Source organism: Thunnus albacares, chromosome 6 (genome assembly GCF_914725855.1).
Source record: "Thunnus albacares chromosome 6, fThuAlb1.1, whole genome shotgun sequence".
NCBI lineage: Eukaryota > Metazoa > Chordata > Actinopteri > Scombriformes > Scombridae > Thunnus > Thunnus albacares.
Window position 1 is genome coordinate 5,247,568 of NC_058111.1, and position 20,812 is coordinate 5,268,379.

General features: G+C 48.7%; 38 non-coding genes across 38 annotated transcripts; 13 read left to right on the forward strand and 25 right to left on the reverse strand.

The window, feature by feature from the left end:
- Positions 1-122: 122 nt before the first annotated feature.
- Positions 123-196, reverse strand: trnai-aau. The gene has a single exon. It is a non-coding gene; the product is annotated as a tRNA-Ile (tRNA).
- A 112-nt stretch (positions 197-308) lies between these two features.
- On the forward strand, positions 309-381 carry trnaa-agc. The gene has a single exon. It is a non-coding gene; the product is annotated as a tRNA-Ala (tRNA).
- A 904-nt stretch (positions 382-1,285) lies between these two features.
- Positions 1,286-1,358, reverse strand: trnar-ucg. Its single transcript has one exon. It is a non-coding gene; the product is annotated as a tRNA-Arg (tRNA).
- Positions 1,359-1,565: 207 nt separating this feature from the next.
- trnai-aau lies at positions 1,566-1,639 on the reverse strand. Its single transcript has one exon. It is a non-coding gene; the product is annotated as a tRNA-Ile (tRNA).
- Positions 1,640-1,751: 112 nt separating this feature from the next.
- trnaa-agc lies at positions 1,752-1,824 on the forward strand. Its single transcript has one exon. It is a non-coding gene; the product is annotated as a tRNA-Ala (tRNA).
- Positions 1,825-2,728: 904 nt separating this feature from the next.
- On the reverse strand, positions 2,729-2,801 carry trnar-ucg. The gene has a single exon. It is a non-coding gene; the product is annotated as a tRNA-Arg (tRNA).
- A 207-nt stretch (positions 2,802-3,008) lies between these two features.
- trnai-aau lies at positions 3,009-3,082 on the reverse strand. The gene has a single exon. It is a non-coding gene; the product is annotated as a tRNA-Ile (tRNA).
- Positions 3,083-3,194: 112 nt separating this feature from the next.
- On the forward strand, positions 3,195-3,267 carry trnaa-agc. The gene has a single exon. It is a non-coding gene; the product is annotated as a tRNA-Ala (tRNA).
- A 904-nt stretch (positions 3,268-4,171) lies between these two features.
- trnar-ucg lies at positions 4,172-4,244 on the reverse strand. The gene has a single exon. It is a non-coding gene; the product is annotated as a tRNA-Arg (tRNA).
- A 207-nt stretch (positions 4,245-4,451) lies between these two features.
- trnai-aau lies at positions 4,452-4,525 on the reverse strand. The gene has a single exon. It is a non-coding gene; the product is annotated as a tRNA-Ile (tRNA).
- A 112-nt stretch (positions 4,526-4,637) lies between these two features.
- Positions 4,638-4,710, forward strand: trnaa-agc. The gene has a single exon. It is a non-coding gene; the product is annotated as a tRNA-Ala (tRNA).
- A 904-nt stretch (positions 4,711-5,614) lies between these two features.
- On the reverse strand, positions 5,615-5,687 carry trnar-ucg. Its single transcript has one exon. It is a non-coding gene; the product is annotated as a tRNA-Arg (tRNA).
- A 207-nt stretch (positions 5,688-5,894) lies between these two features.
- trnai-aau lies at positions 5,895-5,968 on the reverse strand. Its single transcript has one exon. It is a non-coding gene; the product is annotated as a tRNA-Ile (tRNA).
- A 1,351-nt stretch (positions 5,969-7,319) lies between these two features.
- On the reverse strand, positions 7,320-7,393 carry trnai-aau. Its single transcript has one exon. It is a non-coding gene; the product is annotated as a tRNA-Ile (tRNA).
- Positions 7,394-7,505: 112 nt separating this feature from the next.
- On the forward strand, positions 7,506-7,578 carry trnaa-agc. The gene has a single exon. It is a non-coding gene; the product is annotated as a tRNA-Ala (tRNA).
- A 904-nt stretch (positions 7,579-8,482) lies between these two features.
- On the reverse strand, positions 8,483-8,555 carry trnar-ucg. Its single transcript has one exon. It is a non-coding gene; the product is annotated as a tRNA-Arg (tRNA).
- Positions 8,556-8,779: 224 nt separating this feature from the next.
- trnai-aau lies at positions 8,780-8,853 on the reverse strand. The gene has a single exon. It is a non-coding gene; the product is annotated as a tRNA-Ile (tRNA).
- Positions 8,854-8,965: 112 nt separating this feature from the next.
- Positions 8,966-9,038, forward strand: trnaa-agc. The gene has a single exon. It is a non-coding gene; the product is annotated as a tRNA-Ala (tRNA).
- Positions 9,039-9,942: 904 nt separating this feature from the next.
- Positions 9,943-10,015, reverse strand: trnar-ucg. Its single transcript has one exon. It is a non-coding gene; the product is annotated as a tRNA-Arg (tRNA).
- A 224-nt stretch (positions 10,016-10,239) lies between these two features.
- Positions 10,240-10,313, reverse strand: trnai-aau. Its single transcript has one exon. It is a non-coding gene; the product is annotated as a tRNA-Ile (tRNA).
- A 112-nt stretch (positions 10,314-10,425) lies between these two features.
- Positions 10,426-10,498, forward strand: trnaa-agc. The gene has a single exon. It is a non-coding gene; the product is annotated as a tRNA-Ala (tRNA).
- A 904-nt stretch (positions 10,499-11,402) lies between these two features.
- Positions 11,403-11,475, reverse strand: trnar-ucg. Its single transcript has one exon. It is a non-coding gene; the product is annotated as a tRNA-Arg (tRNA).
- Positions 11,476-11,885: 410 nt separating this feature from the next.
- trnaa-agc lies at positions 11,886-11,958 on the forward strand. The gene has a single exon. It is a non-coding gene; the product is annotated as a tRNA-Ala (tRNA).
- Positions 11,959-12,862: 904 nt separating this feature from the next.
- trnar-ucg lies at positions 12,863-12,935 on the reverse strand. Its single transcript has one exon. It is a non-coding gene; the product is annotated as a tRNA-Arg (tRNA).
- Positions 12,936-13,159: 224 nt separating this feature from the next.
- Positions 13,160-13,233, reverse strand: trnai-aau. Its single transcript has one exon. It is a non-coding gene; the product is annotated as a tRNA-Ile (tRNA).
- Positions 13,234-13,345: 112 nt separating this feature from the next.
- trnaa-agc lies at positions 13,346-13,418 on the forward strand. Its single transcript has one exon. It is a non-coding gene; the product is annotated as a tRNA-Ala (tRNA).
- A 904-nt stretch (positions 13,419-14,322) lies between these two features.
- On the reverse strand, positions 14,323-14,395 carry trnar-ucg. Its single transcript has one exon. It is a non-coding gene; the product is annotated as a tRNA-Arg (tRNA).
- A 1,387-nt stretch (positions 14,396-15,782) lies between these two features.
- trnar-ucg lies at positions 15,783-15,855 on the reverse strand. The gene has a single exon. It is a non-coding gene; the product is annotated as a tRNA-Arg (tRNA).
- Positions 15,856-16,072: 217 nt separating this feature from the next.
- trnai-aau lies at positions 16,073-16,146 on the reverse strand. Its single transcript has one exon. It is a non-coding gene; the product is annotated as a tRNA-Ile (tRNA).
- Positions 16,147-16,258: 112 nt separating this feature from the next.
- Positions 16,259-16,331, forward strand: trnaa-agc. Its single transcript has one exon. It is a non-coding gene; the product is annotated as a tRNA-Ala (tRNA).
- Positions 16,332-17,246: 915 nt separating this feature from the next.
- trnar-ucg lies at positions 17,247-17,319 on the reverse strand. Its single transcript has one exon. It is a non-coding gene; the product is annotated as a tRNA-Arg (tRNA).
- Positions 17,320-17,543: 224 nt separating this feature from the next.
- On the reverse strand, positions 17,544-17,617 carry trnai-aau. Its single transcript has one exon. It is a non-coding gene; the product is annotated as a tRNA-Ile (tRNA).
- A 112-nt stretch (positions 17,618-17,729) lies between these two features.
- On the forward strand, positions 17,730-17,802 carry trnaa-agc. The gene has a single exon. It is a non-coding gene; the product is annotated as a tRNA-Ala (tRNA).
- Positions 17,803-18,706: 904 nt separating this feature from the next.
- On the reverse strand, positions 18,707-18,779 carry trnar-ucg. Its single transcript has one exon. It is a non-coding gene; the product is annotated as a tRNA-Arg (tRNA).
- Positions 18,780-19,189: 410 nt separating this feature from the next.
- trnaa-agc lies at positions 19,190-19,262 on the forward strand. The gene has a single exon. It is a non-coding gene; the product is annotated as a tRNA-Ala (tRNA).
- A 904-nt stretch (positions 19,263-20,166) lies between these two features.
- On the reverse strand, positions 20,167-20,239 carry trnar-ucg. Its single transcript has one exon. It is a non-coding gene; the product is annotated as a tRNA-Arg (tRNA).
- A 224-nt stretch (positions 20,240-20,463) lies between these two features.
- Positions 20,464-20,537, reverse strand: trnai-aau. The gene has a single exon. It is a non-coding gene; the product is annotated as a tRNA-Ile (tRNA).
- Positions 20,538-20,649: 112 nt separating this feature from the next.
- Positions 20,650-20,722, forward strand: trnaa-agc. Its single transcript has one exon. It is a non-coding gene; the product is annotated as a tRNA-Ala (tRNA).
- Positions 20,723-20,812: the final 90 nt, after the last annotated feature.

A 20,812-nucleotide genomic window follows, 5' to 3' on the forward strand; every position in this document is an offset into this window, starting at 1 on the left:
TTCGTGTGAGACAATGTGGCACTGTTGGTCAACCCATGGGTTGGGAACAGTGGGAGGTTTACGTCAACTTTCTTTCCATCTGTAGGCGGCGCAAGGACTTGTGCCTTTACAACAACAGTTCCTGGCCAGTACAGGGATCGAACCTGTGACCTTGGCGTTATTAGCACCACGCTCTAACCAGCTGAGCTAACTGGCCTGCTGCTGCTGAGAGTCCTCTTACAACCACGTCCCTTATACAAAGACAGGGAAGCAATTGCTTTCGAGTATTTTGCGACCTGTTGGCACCTCTCTCGTAACCTTCTTTAAGAGGGGAATTAGCTCAAATGGTAGAGCGCTCGCTTAGCATGCGAGAGGTAGCGGGATCGATGCCCGCATTCTCCATTACCTTCTTTTCTGTGGAGCCAGACAGCATCCACTGCTTTTTGTTTGGAGGCTGATGTCCCACAATCACGCCATTACAAAAGGATATTGTGTTGTGTCACCACGATACTTTCTTGATGAGGAACATAACTATGCCTGACCTTCTGGAGGACATTTACCTTCTGTTCTCAGGCAGCTTTTGCCTTTTCATAATCATCTGGTTGAAAACTTTGAATGCTCACAGTTGGTGAACCTAACTCTACGCTTTAGTCCTCTGAGCCCACGGGCGTGGCCAAGAACTTCTCAGGAAAATACTGCACGAGACATACAGTATGTCAATGGGGAAAACCAGTCACTAACTTCATTGGAAATCTTCAGCACCTGGTGAATACTTCCCCAGGTGGCACCTCCAGAGGGGAATTAGCTCAAATGGTAGAGCGCTCGCTTTGCATGTGAGAGGCAGCGGGATCGACGCCCGCATTCTCCATTCCCGTTTCTTCTTTGGTGTAAAATGGGTCTTTGCCCTGAAAGTCAATGTCGCAGCATCGTGAAGTCAACGCTGTGCATCCGAATCTTCATGGCAGGAAACACACAATGCCTTGATTCGAAGGAACTGACGTAAAGCAGGATTCCTCCAGAGCGTTACTCCTGCCGATTGTGCTCATAATAAGCAGAGCAAGGGTGCCGAATTCTTACGGGGACACCCTCTGACACAAATGTTGATCACAGAGAAGACATATTTCCTCTAAGTTCCTAAAGCTTTCACCACACACCTTTTGTAATCTCCTGCATCTCTGTGACCGCTAGTAGTTTTGACCCATAGTCAGCCACGTCGCATTGCTTGATGTCCAATGTTCACAGCCTCTCATGGGGATTTTCTTTACTCAACAGACACATACGCGAATCCGACAGAAATGGGGGCATCCAACCACGAAGGGATTCGAACCCTCAATCTTCTGATCCGAAGTCAGACGCCTTGTCCTTTAGGCCACGTGGTCACGTGGACAGGGACGAGTACATTTCAACGGGGCTACGTTGGTAGTAGTCTAGAGTAAGAAGGAGATGGACTTTGGACGTGAAGCTTTCGTGTGAGACAATGTGGCACTGTTGGTCAACCCATGGGTTGGGAACAGTGGGAGGTTTACGTCAACTTTCTTTCCATCTGTAGGCGGCGCAAGGACTTGTGCCTTTACAACAACAGTTCCTGGCCAGTACAGGGATCGAACCTGTGACCTTGGCGTTATTAGCACCACGCTCTAACCAGCTGAGCTAACTGGCCTGCTGCTGCTGAGAGTCCTCTTACAACCTCGTCCCTTATACAAAGACAGGGAAGCAATTGCTTTCGAGTATTTTGCGACCTGTTGGCACCTCTCTCGTAATCTTCTTTAAGAGGGGAATTAGCTCAAATGGTAGAGCGCTCGCTTAGCATGCGAGAGGTAGCGGGATCGATGCCCGCATTCTCCATTACCTTCTTTTCTGTGGAGCCAGACAGCATCCACTGCTTTTTGTTTGGAGGCTGATGTCCCACAATCACGCCATTACAAAAGGATATTGTGTTGTGTCACCACGATACTTTCTTGATGAGGAACATAACTATGCCTGACCTTCTGGAGGACATTTACCTTCTGTTCTCAGGCAGCTTTTGCCTTTTCATAATCATCTGGTTGAAAACTTTGAATGCTCACAGTTGGTGAACCTAACTCTACGCTTTAGTCCTCTGAGCCCACGGGCGTGGCCAAGAACTTCTCAGGAAAATACTGCACGAGACATACAGTATGTCAATGGGGAAAACCAGTCACTAACTTCATTGGAAATCTTCAGCACCTGGTGAATACTTCCCCAGGTGGCACCTCCAGAGGGGAATTAGCTCAAATGGTAGAGCGCTCGCTTTGCATGTGAGAGGCAGCGGGATCGACGCCCGCATTCTCCATTCCCGTTTCTTCTTTGGTGTAAAATGGGTCTTTGCCCTGAAAGTCAATGTCGCAGCATCGTGAAGTCAACGCTGTGCATCCGAATCTTCATGGCAGGAAACACACAATGCCTTGATTCGAAGGAACTGACGTAAAGCAGGATTCCTCCAGAGCGTTACTCCTGCCGATTGTGCTCATAATAAGCAGAGCAAGGGTGCCGAATTCTTACGGGGACACCCTCTGACACAAATGTTGATCACAGAGAAGACATATTTCCTCTAAGTTCCTAAAGCTTTCACCACACACCTTTTGTAATCTCCTGCATCTCTGTGACCGCTAGTAGTTTTGACCCATAGTCAGCCACGTCGCATTGCTTGATGTCCAATGTTCACAGCCTCTCATGGGGATTTTCTTTACTCAACAGACACATACGCGAATCCGACAGAAGTGGGGGCATCCAACCACGAAGGGATTCGAACCCTCAATCTTCTGATCCGAAGTCAGACGCCTTGTCCTTTAGGCCACGTGGTCACGTGGACAGGGACGAGTACATTTCAACGGGGCTACGTTGGTAGTAGTCTAGAGTAAGAAGGAGCTGGACTTTGGACGTGAAGCTTTCGTGTGAGACAATGTGGCACTGTTGGTCAACCCATGGGTTGGGAACAGTGGGAGGTTTACGTCAACTTTCTTTCCATCTGTAGGCGGCGCAAGGACTTGTGCCTTTACAACAACAGTTCCTGGCCAGTACAGGGATCGAACCTGTGACCTTGGCGTTATTAGCACCACGCTCTAACCAGCTGAGCTAACTGGCCTGCTGCTGCTGAGAGTCCTCTTACAACCACGTCCCTTATACAAAGACAGGGAAGCAATTGCTTTCGAGTATTTTGCGACCTGTTGGCACCTCTCTCGTAATCTTCTTTAAGAGGGGAATTAGCTCAAATGGTAGAGCGCTCGCTTAGCATGCGAGAGGTAGCGGGATCGATGCCCGCATTCTCCATTACCTTCTTTTCTGTGGAGCCAGACAGCATCCACTGCTTTTTGTTTGGAGGCTGATGTCCCACAATCACGCCATTACAAAAGGATATTGTGTTGTGTCACCACGATACTTTCTTGATGAGGAACATAACTATGCCTGACCTTCTGGAGGACATTTACCTTCTGTTCTCAGGCAGCTTTTGCCTTTTCATAATCATCTGGTTGAAAACTTTGAATGCTCACAGTTGGTGAACCTAACTCTACGCTTTAGTCCTCTGAGCCCACGGGCGTGGCCAAGAACTTCTCAGGAAAATACTGCACGAGACATACAGTATGTCAATGGGGAAAACCAGTCACTAACTTCATTGGAAATCTTCAGCACCTGGTGAATACTTCCCCAGGTGGCACCTCCAGAGGGGAATTAGCTCAAATGGTAGAGCGCTCGCTTTGCATGTGAGAGGCAGCGGGATCGACGCCCGCATTCTCCATTCCCGTTTCTTCTTTGGTGTAAAATGGGTCTTTGCCCTGAAAGTCAATGTCGCAGCATCGTGAAGTCAACGCTGTGCATCCGAATCTTCATGGCAGGAAACACACAATGCCTTGATTCGAAGGAACTGACGTAAAGCAGGATTCCTCCAGAGCGTTACTCCTGCCGATTGTGCTCATAATAAGCAGAGCAAGGGTGCCGAATTCTTACGGGGACACCCTCTGACACAAATGTTGATCACAGAGAAGACATATTTCCTCTAAGTTCCTAAAGCTTTCACCACACACCTTTTGTAATCTCCTGCATCTCTGTGACCGCTAGTAGTTTTGACCCATAGTCAGCCACGTCGCATTGCTTGATGTCCAATGTTCACAGCCTCTCATGGGGATTTTCTTTACTCAACAGACACATACGCGAATCCGACAGAAGTGGGGGCATCCAACCACGAAGGGATTCGAACCCTCAATCTTCTGATCCGAAGTCAGACGCCTTGTCCTTTAGGCCACGTGGTCACGTGGACAGGGACGAGTACATTTCAACGGGGCTACGTTGGTAGTAGTCTAGAGTAAGAAGGAGCTGGACTTTGGACGTGAAGCTTTCGTGTGAGACAATGTGGCACTGTTGGTCAACCCATGGGTTGGGAACAGTGGGAGGTTTACGTCAACTTTCTTTCCATCTGTAGGCGGCGCAAGGACTTGTGCCTTTACAACAACAGTTCCTGGCCAGTACAGGGATCGAACCTGTGACCTTGGCGTTATTAGCACCACGCTCTAACCAGCTGAGCTAACTGGCCTGCTGCTGCTGAGAGTCCTCTTACAACCACGTCCCTTATACAAAGACAGGGAAGCAATTGCTTTCGAGTATTTTGCGACCTGTTGGCACCTCTCTCGTAATCTTCTTTAAGAGGGGAATTAGCTCAAATGGTAGAGCGCTCGCTTAGCATGCGAGAGGTAGCGGGATCGATGCCCGCATTCTCCATTACCTTCTTTTCTGTGGAGCCAGACAGCATCCACTGCTTTTTGTTTGGAGGCTGATGTCCCACAATCACGCCATTACAAAAGGATATTGTGTTGTGTCACCACGATACTTTCTTGATGAGGAACATAACTATGCCTGACCTTCTGGAGGACATTTACCTTCTGTTCTCAGGCAGCTTTTGCCTTTTCATAATCATCTGGTTGAAAACTTTGAATGCTCACAGTTGGTGAACCTAACTCTACGCTTTAGTCCTCTGAGCCCACGGGCGTGGCCAAGAACTTCTCAGGAAAATACTGCACGAGACATACAGTATGTCAATGGGGAAAACCAGTCACTAACTTCATTGGAAATCTTCAGCACCTGGTGAATACTTCCCCCGGTGGCACCTCCAGAGGGGAATTAGCTCAAATGGTAGAGCGCTCGCTTTGCATGTGAGAGGCAGCGGGATCGACGCCCGCATTCTCCATTCCCGTTTCTTCTTTGGTGTAAAATGGGTCTTTGCCCTGAAAGTCAATGTCGCAGCATCGTGAAGTCAACGCTGTGCATCCGAATCTTCATGGCAGGAAACACACAATGCCTTGATTCGAAGGAACTGACGTAAAGCAGGATTCCTCCAGAGCGTTACTCCTGCCGATTGTGCTCATAATAAGCAGAGCAAGGGTGCCGAATTCTTACGGGGACACCCTCTGACACAAATGTTGATCACAGAGAAGACATATTTCCTCTAAGTTCCTAAAGCTTTCACCACACACCTTTTGTAATCTCCTGCATCTCTGTGACCGCTAGTAGTTTTGACCCATAGTCAGCCATGTCGCATTGCTTGATGTCCAATGTTCACAGCCTCTCATGGGGATTTTCTTTACTCAACAGACACATACGCGAATCCGACAGAAGTGGGGGCATCCAACCACGAAGGGATTCGAACCCTCAATCTTCTGATCCGAAGTCAGACGCCTTGTCCTTTAGGCCACGTGGTCACGTGGACAGGGACGAGTACATTTCAACGGGGCTACGTTGGTAGTAGTCTAGAGTAAGAAGGAGCTGGACTTTGGACGTGAAGCTTTCGTGTGAGACAATGTGGCACTGTTGGTCAACCCATGGGTTGGGAACAGTGGGAGGTTTACGTCAACTTTCTTTCCATCTGTAGGCGGCGCAAGGACTTGTGCCTTTACAACAACAGTTCCTGGCCAGTACAGGGATCGAACCTGTGACCTTGGCGTTATTAGCACCACGCTCTAACCAGCTGAGCTAACTGGCCTGCTGCTGCTGAGAGTCCTCTTACAACCACGTCCCTTATACAAAGACAGGGAAGCAATTGCTTTCGAGTATTTTGCGACCTGTTGGCACCTCTCTCGTAATCTTCTTTAAGAGGGGAATTAGCTCAAATGGTAGAGCGCTCGCTTAGCATGCGAGAGGTAGCGGGATCGATGCCCGAATTCTCCATTACCTTCTTTTCTGTGGAGCCAGACAGCATCCACTGCTTTTTGTTTGGAGGCTGATGTCCCACAATCACGCCATTACAAAAGGATATTGTGTTGTGTCACCACGATACTTTCTTGATGAGGAACATAACTATGCCTGACCTTCTGGAGGACATTTACCTTCTGTTCTCAGGCAGCTTTTGCCTTTTCATAATCATCTGGTTGAAAACTTTGAATGCTCACAGTTGGTGAACCTAACTCTACGCTTTAGTCCTCTGAGCCCACGGGCGTGGCCAAGAACTTCTCAGGAAAATACTGCACGAGACATACAGTATGTCAATGGGGAAAACCAGTCACTAACTTCATTGGAAATCTTCAGCACCTGGTGAATACTTCCCCAGGTGGCACCTCCAGAGGGGAATTAGCTCAAATGGTAGAGCGCTCGCTTTGCATGTGAGAGGCAGCGGGATCGACGCCCGCATTCTCCATTCCCGTTTCTTCTTTGGTGTAAAATGGGTCTTTGCCCTGAAAGTCAATGTCGCAGCATCGTGAAGTCAACGCTGTGCATCCGAATCTTCATGGCAGGAAACACACAATGCCTTGATTCGAAGGAACTGACGTAAAGCAGGATTCCTCCAGAGCGTTACTCCTGCCGATTGTGCTCATAATAAGCAGAGCAAGGGTGCCGAATTCTTACGGGGACACCCTCTGACACAAATGTTGATCACAGAGAAGACATATTTCCTCTAAGTTCCTAAAGCTTTCACCACACACCTTTTGTAATCTCCTGCATCTCTGTGACCGCTAGTAGTTTTGACCCATAGTCAGCCACGTCGCATTGCTTGATGTCCAATGTTCACAGCCTCTCATGGGGATTTTCTTTACTCAACAGACACATACGCGAATCTGACAGAAGTGGGGGCATCCAACCACGAAGGGATTCGAACCCTCAATCTTCTGATCCGAAGTCAGACGCCTTGTCCTTTAGGTCACGTGGACAGGGATGAGTACATTTCAACGGGGCTACGTTGGTAGTAAGAAGGAGCTGGACTTTGGACGTGAAGCTTTCGTGTGAGACAATGTGGCACTGTTGGTCAACCCATGGGTTGGGAACAGTGGGAAGTTTACGTCAACTTTCTTTCCATCTGTAGGCGGCGCAAGGACTTGTGCCTTTACAACAACAGTTCCTGGCCAGTACAGGGATCGAACCTGTGACCTTGGCGTTATTAGCACCACGCTCTAACCAGCTGAGCTAACTGGCCTGCTGCTGCTGAGAGTCCTCTTACAACCACGTCCCTTATACAAAGACAGGGAAGCAATTGCTTTCGAGTATTTTGCGACCTGTTGGCACCTCTCTCGTAATCTTCTTTAAGAGGGGAATTAGCTCAAATGGTAGAGCGCTCGCTTAGCATGCGAGAGGTAGCGGGATCGATGCCCGCATTCTCCATTACCTTCTTTTCTGTGGAGCCAGACAGCATCCACTGCTTTTTGTTTGGAGGCTGATGTCCCACAATCACGCCATTACAAAAGGATATTGTGTTGTGTCACCACGATACTTTCTTGATGAGGAACATAACTATGCCTGACCTTCTGGAGGACATTTACCTTCTGTTCTCAGGCAGCTTTTGCCTTTTCATAATCATCTGGTTGAAAACTTTGAATGCTCACAGTTGGTGAACCTAACTCTACGCTTTAGTCCTCTGAGCCCACGGGCGTGGCCAAGAACTTCTCAGGAAAATACTGCACGAGACATACAGTATGTCAATGGGGAAAACCAGTCACTAACTTCATTGGAAATCTTCAGCACCTGGTGAATACTTCCCCAGGTGGCACCTCCAGAGGGGAATTAGCTCAAATGGTAGAGCGCTCGCTTTGCATGTGAGAGGCAGCGGGATCGACGCCCGCATTCTCCATTCCCGTTTCTTCTTTGGTGTAAAATGGGTCTTTGCCCTGAAAGTCAATGTCGCAGCATCGTGAAGTCAACGCTGTGCATCCGAATCTTCATGGCAGGAAACACACAATGCCTTGATTCGAAGGAACTGACGTAAAGCAGGATTCCTCCAGAGCGTTACTCCTGCCGATTGTGCTCATAATAAGCAGAGCAAGGGTGCCGAATTCTTACGGGGACACCCTCTGACACAAATGTTGATCACAGAGAAGACATATTTCCTCTAAGTTCCTAAAGCTTTCACCACACACCTTTTGTAATCTCCTGCATCTCTGTGACCGCTAGTAGTTTTGACCCATAGTCAGCCACGTCGCATTGCTTGATGTCCAATGTTCACAGCCTCTCATGGGGATTTTCTTTACTCAACAGACACATACGCAAATCCGACAGAAGTGGGGGCATCCAACCACGAAGGGATTCGAACCCTCAATCTTCTGATCCGAAGTCAGACGCCTTGTCCTTTAGGCCACGTGGTCACGTGGACAGGGACGAGTACATTTCAACGGGGCTACGTTGGTAGTAGTCTAGAGTAAGAAGGAGCTGGACTTTGGACGTGAAGCTTTCGCCTTCATGGGATACACGTGTGAGACAATGTGGCACTGTTGGTCAACCCATGGGTTGGGAACAGTGGGAGGTTTACGTCAACTTTCCTTCCATCTGTAGGCGGCGCAAAGACTTCTGCCTTTACAACAACAGTTCATGGCCAGTACAGGGATCGAACCTGTGACCTTGGCGTTATTAGCACCACGCTCTAACCAGCTGAGCTAACTGGCCTGCTGCTGCTGAGAGTCCTCTTACAACCACGTCCCTTATACAAAGACAGGGAAGCAATTGCTTTCGAGTATATTGCGACCTGTTGGCACCTCTCTCGTAATCTTCTTTAAGAGGGGAATTAGCTCAAATGGTAGAGCGCTCGCTTAGCATGCGAGAGGTAGCGGGATCGATGCCCGCATTCTCCATTACCTTCTTTTCTGTGGAGCCAGACAGCATCCACTGCTTTTTGTTTGGAGGCTGATGTCCCACAATCACGCCATTACAAAAGGATATTGTGTTGTGTCACCACGATACTTTCTTGATGAGGAACATAACTATGCCTGACCTTCTGGAGGACATTTACCTTCTGTTCTCAGGCAGCTTTTGCCTTTTCATAATCATCTGGTTGAAAACTTTGAATGCTCACAATTGGTGAACCTAACTCTACGCTTTAGTCCTCTGAGCCCACGGGCGTGGCCAAGAACTTCTCAGGAAAATACTGCACGAGACATACAGTATGTCAATGGGGAAAACCAGTCACTAACTTCATTGGAAATCTTCAGCACCTGGTGAATACTTCCGCAGGTGGCACCTCCAGAGGGGAATTAGCTCAAATGGTAGAGCGCTCGCTTTGCATGTGAGAGGCAGCGGGATCGACGCCCGCATTCTCCATTCCCGTTTCTTCTTTGGTGAAAAATGGGTCTTTGCCCTGAAAGTCAATGTCGCAGCATCGTGAAGTCAACGCTGTGCATCCGAATCTTCATGGCAGGAAACACACAATGCCTTGATTCGAAGGAACTGACGTAAAGCAGGATTCCTCCAGAGCGTTACTCCTGCCGATTGTGCTCATAATAAGCAGAGCAAGGGTGCCGAATTCTTACGGGGACACCCTCTGACACAAATGTTGATCACAGAGAAGACATATTTCCTCTAAGTTCCTAAAGCTTTCACCACACACCTTTTGTAATCTCCTGCATCTCTGTGACCGCTAGTAGTTTTGACCCATAGTCAGCCACGTCGCATTGCTTGATGTCCAATGTTCACAGCCTCTCATGGGGATTTTCTTTACTCAACAGACACATACGCGAATCCGACAGAAGTGGGGGCATCCAACCACGAAGGGATTCGAACCCTCAATCTTCTGATCCGAAGTCAGACGCCTTGTCCTTTAGGCCACGTGGTCACGTGGACAGGGGCGAGTACATTTCAACGGGGCTACGTTGGTAGTAGTCTAGAGTAAGAAGGAGCTGGACTTTGGACGTGAAGCTTTCGCCTTCATGGGATACACGTGTGAGACAATGTGGCACTGTTGGTCAACCCATGGGTTGGGAACAGTGGGAGGTTTACGTCAACTTTCTTTCCATCTGTAGGCGGCGCAAGGACTTGTGCCTTTACAACAACAGTTCCTGGCCAGTACAGGGATCGAACCTGTGACCTTGGCGTTATTAGCACCACGCTCTAACCAGCTGAGCTAACCGGCCTGCTGCTGCTGAGAGTCCTCTTACAACCACGTCCCTTACACAAAGACAGGGAAGCAATTGCTTTCGAGTATTTTGCGACCTGTTGGCACCTCTCTCGTAACCTTCTTTAAGAGGGGAATTAGCTCAAATGGTAGAGCGCTCGCTTAGCATGCGAGAGGTAGCGGGATCGATGCCCGCATTCTCCATTACCTTCTTTTCTGTGGAGCCAGACAGCATCCACTGCTTTTTGTTTGGAGGCTGATGTCCCACAATCACGCCATTACAAAAGGATATTGTGTTGTGTCACCACGATACTTTCTTGATGAGGAACATAACTATGCCTGACCTTCTGGAGGACATTTACCTTCTGTTCTCAGGCAGCTTTTGCCTTTTCATAATCATCTGGTTGAAAACTTTGAATGCTCACAGTTGGTGAACCTAACTCTACGCTTTAGTCCTCTGAGCCCACGGGCGTGGCCAAGAACTTCTCAGGAAAATACTGCACGAGACATACAGTATGTCAATGGGGAAAACCAGTCACTAACTTCATTGGAAATCTTCAGCACCTGGTGAATACTTCCCCAGGTGGCACCTCCAGAGGGGAATTAGCTCAAATGGTAGAGCGCTCGCTTTGCATGTGAGAGGCAGCGGGATCGACGCCCGCATTCTCCATTCCCGTTTCTTCTTTGGTGTAAAATGGGTCTTTGCCCTGAAAGTCAATGTCGCAGCATCGTGAAGTCAACGCTGTGCATCCGAATCTTCATGGCAGGAAACACACAATGCCTTGATTCGAAGGAACTGACGTAAAGCAGGATTCCTCCAGAGCGTTACTCCTGCCGATTGTGCTCATAATAAGCAGAGCAAGGGTGCCGAATTCTTACGGGGACACCATCTGACACAAATGTTGATCACAGAGAAGACATATTTCCTCTAAGTTCCTAAAGCTTTCACCACACACCTTTTGTAATCTCCTGCATCTCTGTGACCGCTAGTAGTTTTGACCCATAGTCAGCCACGTCGCATTGCTTGATGTCCAATGTTCACAGCCTCTCATGGGGATTTTCTTTACTCAACAGACACATACGCGAATCCGACAGAAGTGGGGGCATCCAACCACGAAGGGATTCGAACCCTCAATCTTCTGATCCGAAGTCAGACGCCTTGTCCTTTAGGCCACGTGGTCACGTGGACAGGGACGAGTACATTTCAACGGGGCTACGTTGGTAGTAGTCTAGAGTAAGAAGGAGCTGGACTTTGGACGTGAAGCTTTCGCCTTCATGGGATACACGTGTGAGACAATGTGGCACTGTTGGTCAACCCATGGGTTGGGAACAGTGGGAGGTTTACGTCAACTTTCTTTCCATCTGTAGGCGGCGCAAGGACTTGTGCCTTTACAACAACAGTTCCTGGCCAGTACAGGGATCGAACCTGTGACCTTGGCGTTATTAGCACCACGTTCTAACCAGCTGAGCTAACCGGCCTGCTGCTGCTGAGAGTCCTCTTACAACCACGTCCCTTACACAAAGACAGGGAAGCAATTGCTTTCGAGTATTTTGCGACCTGTTGGCACCTCTCTCGTAACCTTCTTTAAGAGGGGAATTAGCTCAAATGGTAGAGCGCTCGCTTAGCATGCGAGAGGTAGCGGGATCGATGCCCGCATTCTCCATTACCTTCTTTTCTGTGGAGCCAGACAGCATCCACTGCTTTTTGTTTGGAGGCTGATGTCCCACAATCACGCCATTACAAAAGGATATTGTGTTGTGTCACCACGATACTTTCTTGATGAGGAACATAACTATGCCTGACCTTCTGGAGGACATTTACCTTCTGTTCTCAGGCAGCTTTTGCCTTTTCATAATCATCTGGTTGAAAACTTTGAATGCTCACAGTTGGTGAACCTAACTCTACGCTTTAGTCCTCTGAGCCCACGGGCGTGGCCAAGAACTTCTCAGGAAAATACTGCACGAGACATACAGTATGTCAATGGGGAAAACCAGTCACTAACTTCATTGGAAATCTTCAGCACCTGGTGAATACTTCCCCAGGTGGCACCTCCAGAGGGGAATTAGCTCAAATGGTAGAGCGCTCGCTTTGCATGTGAGAGGCAGCGGGATCGACGCCCGCATTCTCCATTCCCGTTTCTTCTTTGGTGTAAAACGGGTCTTTGCCCTGAAAGTCAATGTCGCAGCATCGTGAAGTCAACGCTGTGCATCCGAATCTTCATGGCAGGAAACACACAATGCCTTGATTCGAAGGAACTGACGTAAAGCAGGATTCCTCCAGAGCGTTACTCCTGCCGATTGTGCTCATAATAAGCAGAGCAAGGGTGCCGAATTCTTACGGGGACACCCTCTGACACAAATGTTGATCACAGAGAAGACATATTTCCTCTAAGTTCCTAAAGCTTTCACCACACACCTTTTGTAATCTCCTGCATCTCTGTGACCGCTAGTAGTTTTGACCCATAGTCAGCCACGTCGCATTGCTTGATGTCCAATGTTCACAGCCTCTCATGGGGATTTTCTTTACTCAACAGACACATACGCGAATCCGACAGAAGTGGGGGCATCCAACCACGAAGGGATTCGAACCCTCAATCTTCTGATCCGAAGTCAGACGCCTTGTCCTTTAGGCCACGTGGTCACGTGGACAGGGACGAGTACATTTCAACGGGGCTACGTTGGTAGTAGTCTAGAGTAAGAAGGAGCTGGACTTTGGACGTGAAGCTTTCGCCTTCATGGGATACACGTGTGAGACAATGTGGCACTGTTGGTCAACCCATGGGTTGGGAACAGTGGGAGGTTTACGTCAACTTTCCTTCCATCTGTAGGCGGCGCAAGGACTTGTGCCTTTACAACAACAGTTCATGGCTAGTACAGGGATCGAACCTGTGACCTTGGCGTTATTAGCACCATGCTCTAACCAGCTGAGCTAACCGGCCTGCTGCTGCTGAGAGTCCTCTTACAACCACGTCCCTTACACAAAGACAGGGAAGCAATTGCTTTCGAGTATTTTGCGACCTGTTGGCACCTCTCTCGTAACCTTCTTTAAGAGGGGAATTAGCTCAAATGGTAGAGCGCTCGCTTAGCATGCGAGAGGTAGCGGGATCGATGCCCGCATTCTCCATTACCTTCTTTTCTGTGGAGCCAGACAGCATCCACTGCTTTTTGTTTGGAGGCTGATGTCCCACAATCACGCCATTACAAAAGGATATTGTGTTGTGTCACCACGATACTTTCTTGATGAGGAACATAACTATGCCTGACCTTCTGGAGGACATTTACCTTCTGTTCTCAGGCAGCTTTTGCCTTTTCATAATCATCTGGTTGAAAACTTTGAATGCTCACAGTTGGTGAACCTAACTCTACGCTTTAGTCCTCTGAGCCCACGGGCGTGGCCAAGAACTTCTCAGGAAAATACTGCACGAGACATACAGTATGTCAATGGGGAAAACCAGTCACTAACTTCATTGGAAATCTTCAGCACCTGGTGAATACTTCCCCAGGTGGCACCTCCAGAGGGGAATTAGCTCAAATGGTAGAGCGCTCGCTTTGCATGTGAGAGGCAGCGGGATCGACGCCCGCATTCTCCATTCCCGTTTCTTCTTTGGTGTAAAATGGGTCTTTGCCCTGAAAGTCAATGTCGCAGCATCGTGAAGTCAACGCTGTGCATCCGAATCTTCATGGCAGGAAACACACAATGCCTTGATTCGAAGGAACTGACGTAAAGCAGGATTCCTCCAGAGCGTTACTCCTGCCGATTGTGCTCATAATAAGCAGAGCAAGGGTGCCGAATTCTTACGGGGACACCCTCTGACACAAATGTTGATCACAGAGAAGACATATTTCCTCTAAGTTCCTAAAGCTTTCACCACACACCTTTTGTAATCTCCTGCATCTCTGTGACCGCTAGTAGTTTTGACCCATAGTCAGCCACGTCGCATTGCTTGATGTCCAATGTTCACAGCCTCTCATGGGGATTTTCTTTACTCAACAGACACATACGCAAATCCGACAGAAGTGGGGGCATCCAACCACGAAGGGATTCGAACCCTCAATCTTCTGATCCGAAGTCAGACGCCTTGTCCTTTAGGCCACGTGGTCACGTGGACAGGGACGAGTACATTTCAACGGGGCTACGTTGGTAGTAGTCTAGAGTAAGAAGGAGCTGGACTTTGGACGTGAAGCTTTCGCCTTCATGGGATACACGTGTGAGACAATGTGGCACTGTTGGTCAACCCATGGGTTGGGAACAGTGGGAGGTTTACGTCAACTTTCTTTCCATCTGTAGGCGGCGCAAGGACTTGTGCCTTTACAACAACAGTTCCTGGCCAGTACAGGGATGGAACCTGTGACCTTGGCGTTATTAGCACCACGCTCTAACCAGCTGAGCTAACTGGCCTGCTGCTGCTGAGAGTCCTCTTACAACCACGTCCCTTATACAAAGACAGGGAAGCAATTGCTTTCGAGTATTTTGCGACCTGTTGGCACCTCTCTCGTAACCTTCTTTAAGAGGGGAATTAGCTCAAATGGTAGAGCGCTCACTTAGCATGCGAGAGGTAGCGGGATCGATGCCCGCATTCTCCATTACCTTCTTTTCTGTGGAGCCAGACAGCATCCACTGCTTTTTGTTTGGAGGCTGATGTCCCACAATCACGCCATTACAAAAGGATATTGTGTTGTGTCACCACGATACTTTCTTGATGAGGAACATAACTATGCCTGACCTTCTGGAGGACATTTACCTTCTGTTCTCAGGCAGCTTTTGCCTTTTCATAATCATCTGGTTGAAAACTTTGAATGCTCACAGTTGGTGAACCTAACTCTACGCTTTAGTCCTCTGAGCCCACGGGCGTGGCCAAGAACTTCTCAGGAAAATACTGCACGAGACATACAGTATGTCAATGGGGAAAACCAGTCACTAACTCCATTGGAAATCTTCAGCACCTGGTGAATACTTCCCCAGGTGGCACCTCCAGAGGGGAATTAGCTCAAATGGTAGAGCGCTCGCTTTGCATGTGAGAGGCAGCGGGATCGACGCCCGCATTCTCCATTCCCGTTTCTTCTTTGGTGTAAAATGGGTCTTTGCCCTGAAAGTCAATGTCGCAGCATCGTGAAGTCAACGCTGTGCATCCGAATCTTCATGGCAGGAAACACACAATGCCTTGATTCGAAGGAACTGACGTAAAGCAGGATTCCTCCAGAGCGTTACTCCTGCCGATTGTGCTCATAATAAGCAGAGCAAGGGTGCCGAATTCTTACGGGGACACCCTCTGACACAAATGTTGATCACAGAGAAGACATATTTCCTCTAAGTTCCTAAAGCTTTCACCACACACCTTTTGTAATCTCCTGCATCTCTGTGACCGCTAGTAGTTTTGACCCATAGTCAGCCACGTCGCATTGCTTGATGTCCAATGTTCACAGCCTCTCATGGGGATTTTCTTTACTCAACAGACACATACGCGAATCCGACAGAAGTGGGGGCATCCAACCACGAAGGGATTCGAACCCTCAATCTTCTGATCCGAAGTCAGACGCCTTGTCCTTTAGGCCACGTGGTCACGTGGACGAGTACATTTCAACGGGGCTACGTTGGTAGTAGTCTAGAGTAAGAAGGAGCTGGCCTTTGGACGTGAAGCTTTCGCCTTCATGGGATACACGTGTGAGACAATGTGGCACTGTTGGTCAACCCATGGGTTGGGAACAGTGGGAGGTTTACGTCAACTTCTTTCCATCTGTAGGCGGCGCAAGGACTTGTGCCTTTACAACAACAGTTCCTGGCCAGTACAGGGATCGAACCTGTGACCTTGGCGTTATTAGCACCACGCTCTAACCAGCTGAGCTAACTGGCCTGCTGCTGCTGAGAGTCCTCTTACAACCACGTCCCTTATACAAAGACAGGGAAGCAATTGCTTTCGAGTATTTTGCGACCTGTTGGCACCTCTCTCGTAATCTTCTTTAAGAGGGGAATTAGCTCAAATGGTAGAGCGCTCGCTTAGCATGCGAGAGGTAGCGGGATCGATGCCCGCATTCTCCATTACCTTCTTTTCTGTGGAGCCAGACAGCATCCACTGCTTTTTGTTTGGAGGCTGATGTCCCACAATCACGCCATTACAAAAGGATATTGTGTTGTGTCACCACGATACTTTCTTGATGAGGAACATAACTATGCCTGACCTTCTGGAGGACATTTACCTTCTGTTCTCAGGCAGCTTTTGCCTTTTCATAATCATCTGGTTGAAAACTTTGAATGCTCACAGTTGGTGAACCTAACTCTACGCTTTAGTCCTCTGAGCCCACGGGCGTGGCCAAGAACTTCTCAGGAAAATACTGCACGAGACATACAGTATGTCAATGGGGAAAACCAGTCACTAACTTCATTGGAAATCTTCAGCACCTGGTGAATACTTCCCCAGGTGGCACCTCCAGAGGGGAATTAGCTCAAATGGTAGAGCGCTCGCTTTGCATGTGAGAGGCAGCGGGATCGACGCCCGCATTCTCCATTCCCGTTTCTTCTTTGGTGTAAAATGGGTCTTTGCCCTGAAAGTCAATGCCGCAGCGTCGTCGCAGCATCGTGAAGTCAACGCTGTGCATCCAAATCTTCATGGCAGGAAACACACAATGCCTTGATTCGAAGGAACTGACGTAAAGCAGGATTCCTCCAGAGCGTTACTCCTGCCGATTGTGCTCATAATAAGCAGAGCAAGGGTGCCGAATTCTTACGGGGACACCCTCTGACACAAATGTTGATCACAGAGAAGACATATTTCCTCTAAGTTCCTAAAGCTTTCACCACACACCTTTTGTAATCTCCTGCATCTCTGTGACCGCTAGTAGTTTTGACCCATAGTCAGCCACGTCGCATTGCTTGATGTCCAATGTTCACAGCCTCTCATGGGGATTTTCTTTACTCAACAGACACATACGCGAATCCGACAGAAGTGGGGGCATCCAACCACGAAGGGATTCGAACCCTCAATCTTCTGATCCGAAGTCAGACGCCTTGTCCTTTAGGCCACGTGGTCACGTGGACAGGGACGAGTACATTTCAACGGGGCTACGTTGGTAGTAGTCTAGAGTAAGAAGGAGCTGGACTTTGGACGTGAAGCTTTCGCCTTCATGGGATACACGTGTGAGACAATGTGGCACTGTTGGTCAACCCATGGGTTGGGAACAGTGGGAGGTTTACGTCAACTTTCTTTCCATCTGTAGGCGGCGCAAGGACTTGTGCCTTTACAACAACAGTTCCTGGCCAGTACAGGGATCGAACCTGTGACCTTGGCGTTATTAGCACCACGCTCTAACCAGCTGAGCTAACCGGCCTGCTGCTGCTGAGAGTCCTCTTACAACCACGTCCCTTATACAAAGACAGGGAAGCAATTGCTTTCGAGTATTTTGCGACCTGTTGGCACCTCTCTCGTAACCTTCTTTAAGAGGGGAATTAGCTCAAATGGTAGAGCGCTCGCTTAGCATGCGAGAGGTAGCGGGATCGATGCCCGCATTCTCCATTACCTTCTTTTCTGTGGAGCCAGACAGCATCCACTGCTTTTTGTTTGGAGGCTGATGTCCCACAATCACGCCATTACAAAAGGATATTGTGTTGTGTCACCACGATACTTTCTTGATGAGGAACATAACTATGCCTGACCTTCTGGAGGACATTTACCTTCTGTTCTCAGGCAGCTTTTGCCTTTTCATAATCATCTGGTTGAAAACTTTGAATGCTCACAGTTGGTGAACCTAACTCTACGCTTTAGTCCTCTGAGCCCACGGGCGTGGCCAAGAACTTCTCAGGAAAATACTGCACGAGACATACAGTATGTCAATGGGGAAAACCAGTCACTAACTTCATTGGAAATCTTCAGCACCTGGTGAATACTTCCCCAGGTGGCACCTCCAGAGGGGAATTAGCTCAAATGGTAGAGCGCTCGCTTTGCATGTGAGAGGCAGCGGGATCGACGCCCGCATTCTCCATTCCCGTTTCTTCTTTGGTGTAAAATGGGTCTTTGCCCTGAAAGTCAATGTCGCAGCATCGTGAAGTCAACGCTGTGCATCCGAATCTTCATGGCAGGAAACACACAATGCCTTGATTCGAAGGAACTGACGTAAAGCAGGATTCCTCCAGAGCGTTACTCCTGCCGATTGTGCTCATAATAAGCAGAGCAAGGGTGCCGAATTCTTACGGGGACACCCTCTGACACAAATGTTGATCACAGAGAAGACATATTTCCTCTAAGTTCCTAAAGCTTTCACCACACACCTTTTGTAATCTCCTGCATCTCTGTGACCGCTAGTAGTTTTGACCCATAGTCAGCCACGTCGCATTGCTTGATGTCCAATGTTCACAGCCTCTCATGGGGATTTTCTTTACTCAACAGACACATACGCGAATCCGACAGAAGTGGGGGCATCCAACCACGAAGGGATTCGAACCCTCAATCTTCTGATCCGAAGTCAGACGCCTTGTCCTTTAGGCCACGTGGTCACGTGGACAGGGACGAGTACATTTCAACGGGGCTACGTTGGTAGTAGTCTAGAGTAAGAAGGAGCTGGACTTTGGACGTGAAGCTTTCGCCTTCATGGGATACACGTGTGAGACAATGTGGCACTGTTGGTCAACCCATGGGTTGGGAACAGTGGGAGGTTTACGTCAACTTTCTTTCCATCTGTAGGCGGCGCAAGGACTTGTGCCTTTACAACAACAGTTCCTGGCCAGTACAGGGATGGAACCTGTGACCTTGGCGTTATTAGCACCACGCTCTAACCAGCTGAGCTAACCGGCCTGCTGCTGCTGAGAGTCCTCTTACAACCACGTCCCTTATACAAAGACAGGGAAGCAATTGCTTTCGAGTATTTTGCGACCTGTTGGCACCTCTCTCGTAACCTTCTTTAAGAGGGGAATTAGCTCAAATGGTAGAGCGCTCGCTTAGCATGCGAGAGGTAGCGGGATCGATGCCCGCATTCTCCATTACCTTCTTTTCTGTGGAGCCAGACAGCATCCACTGCTTTTTGTTTGGAGGCTGATGTCCCACAATCACGCCATTACAAAAGGATATTGTGTTGTGTCACCACGATACTTTCTTGATGAGGAACATAACTATGCCTGACCTTCTGGAGGACATTTACCTTCTGTTCTCAGGCAGCTTTTGCCTTTTCATAATCATCTGGTTGAAAACTTTGAATGCTCACAGTTGGTGAACCTAACTCTACGCTTTAGTCCTCTGAGCCCACGGGCGTGGCCAAGAACTTCTCAGGAAAATACTGCACGAGACATACAGTATGTCAATGGGGAAAACCAGTCACTAACTCCATTGGAAATCTTCAGCACCTGGTGAATACTTCCCCAGGTGGCACCTCCAGAGGGGAATTAGCTCAAATGGTAGAGCGCTCGCTTTGCATGTGAGAGGCAGCGGGATCGACGCCCGCATTCTCCATTCCCGTTTCTTCTTTGGTGTAAAATGGGTCTTTGCCCTGAAAGTCAATGTCGCAGCATCGTGAAGTCAACGCTGTGCATCCGAATCTTCATGGCAGGAAACACACAATGCCTTGATTCGAAGGAACTGACGTAAAGCAGGATTCCTCCAGAGCGTTACTCCTGCCGATTGTGCTCATAATAAGCAGAGCAAGGGTGCCGAATTCTTACGGGGACACCCTCTGACACAAATGTTGATCACAGAGAAGACATATTTCCTCTAAGTTCCTAAAGCTTTCACCACACACCTTTTGTAATCTCCTGCATCTCTGTGACCGCTAGTAGTTTTGACCCATAGTCAGCCACGTCGCATTGCTTGATGTCCAATGTTCACAGCCTCTCATGGGGATTTTCTTTACTCAACAGACACATACGCGAATCCGACAGAAGTGGGGGCATCCAACCACGAAGGGATTCGAACCCTCAATCTTCTGATCCGAAGTCAGACGCCTTGTCCTTTAGGCCACGTGGTCACGTGGACAGGGACGAGTACATTTCAACGGGGCTACGTTGGTAGTAGTCTAGAGTAAGAAGGAGCTGGACTTTGGACGTGAAGCTTTCGCCTTCATGGGATACACGTGTGAGACAATGTGGCACTGTTGGTCAACCCATGGGTTGGGAACAGTGGGAGGTTTACGTCAACTTTCTTTCCATCTGTAGGCGGCGCAAGGACTTGTGCCTTTACAACAACAGTTCCTGGCCAGTACAGGGATCGAACCTGTGACCTTGGCGTTATTAGCACCACGCTCTAACCAGCTGAGCTAACTGGCCTGCTGCTGCTGAGAGTCCTCTTACAACCACGTCCCTTATACAAAGACAGGGAAGCAATTGCTTTTGAGTATTTTGCGACCTGTTGGCACCTCTCTCGTAATCTTCTTTAAGAGGGGAATTAGCTCAAATGGTAGAGCGCTCGCTTAGCATGCGAGAGGTAGCGGGATCGATGCCCGCATTCTCCATTACCTTCTTTTCTGTGGAGCCAGACAGCATCCACTGCTTTTTGTTTGGAGGCTGATGTCCCACAATCACGCCATTACAAAAGGATATTG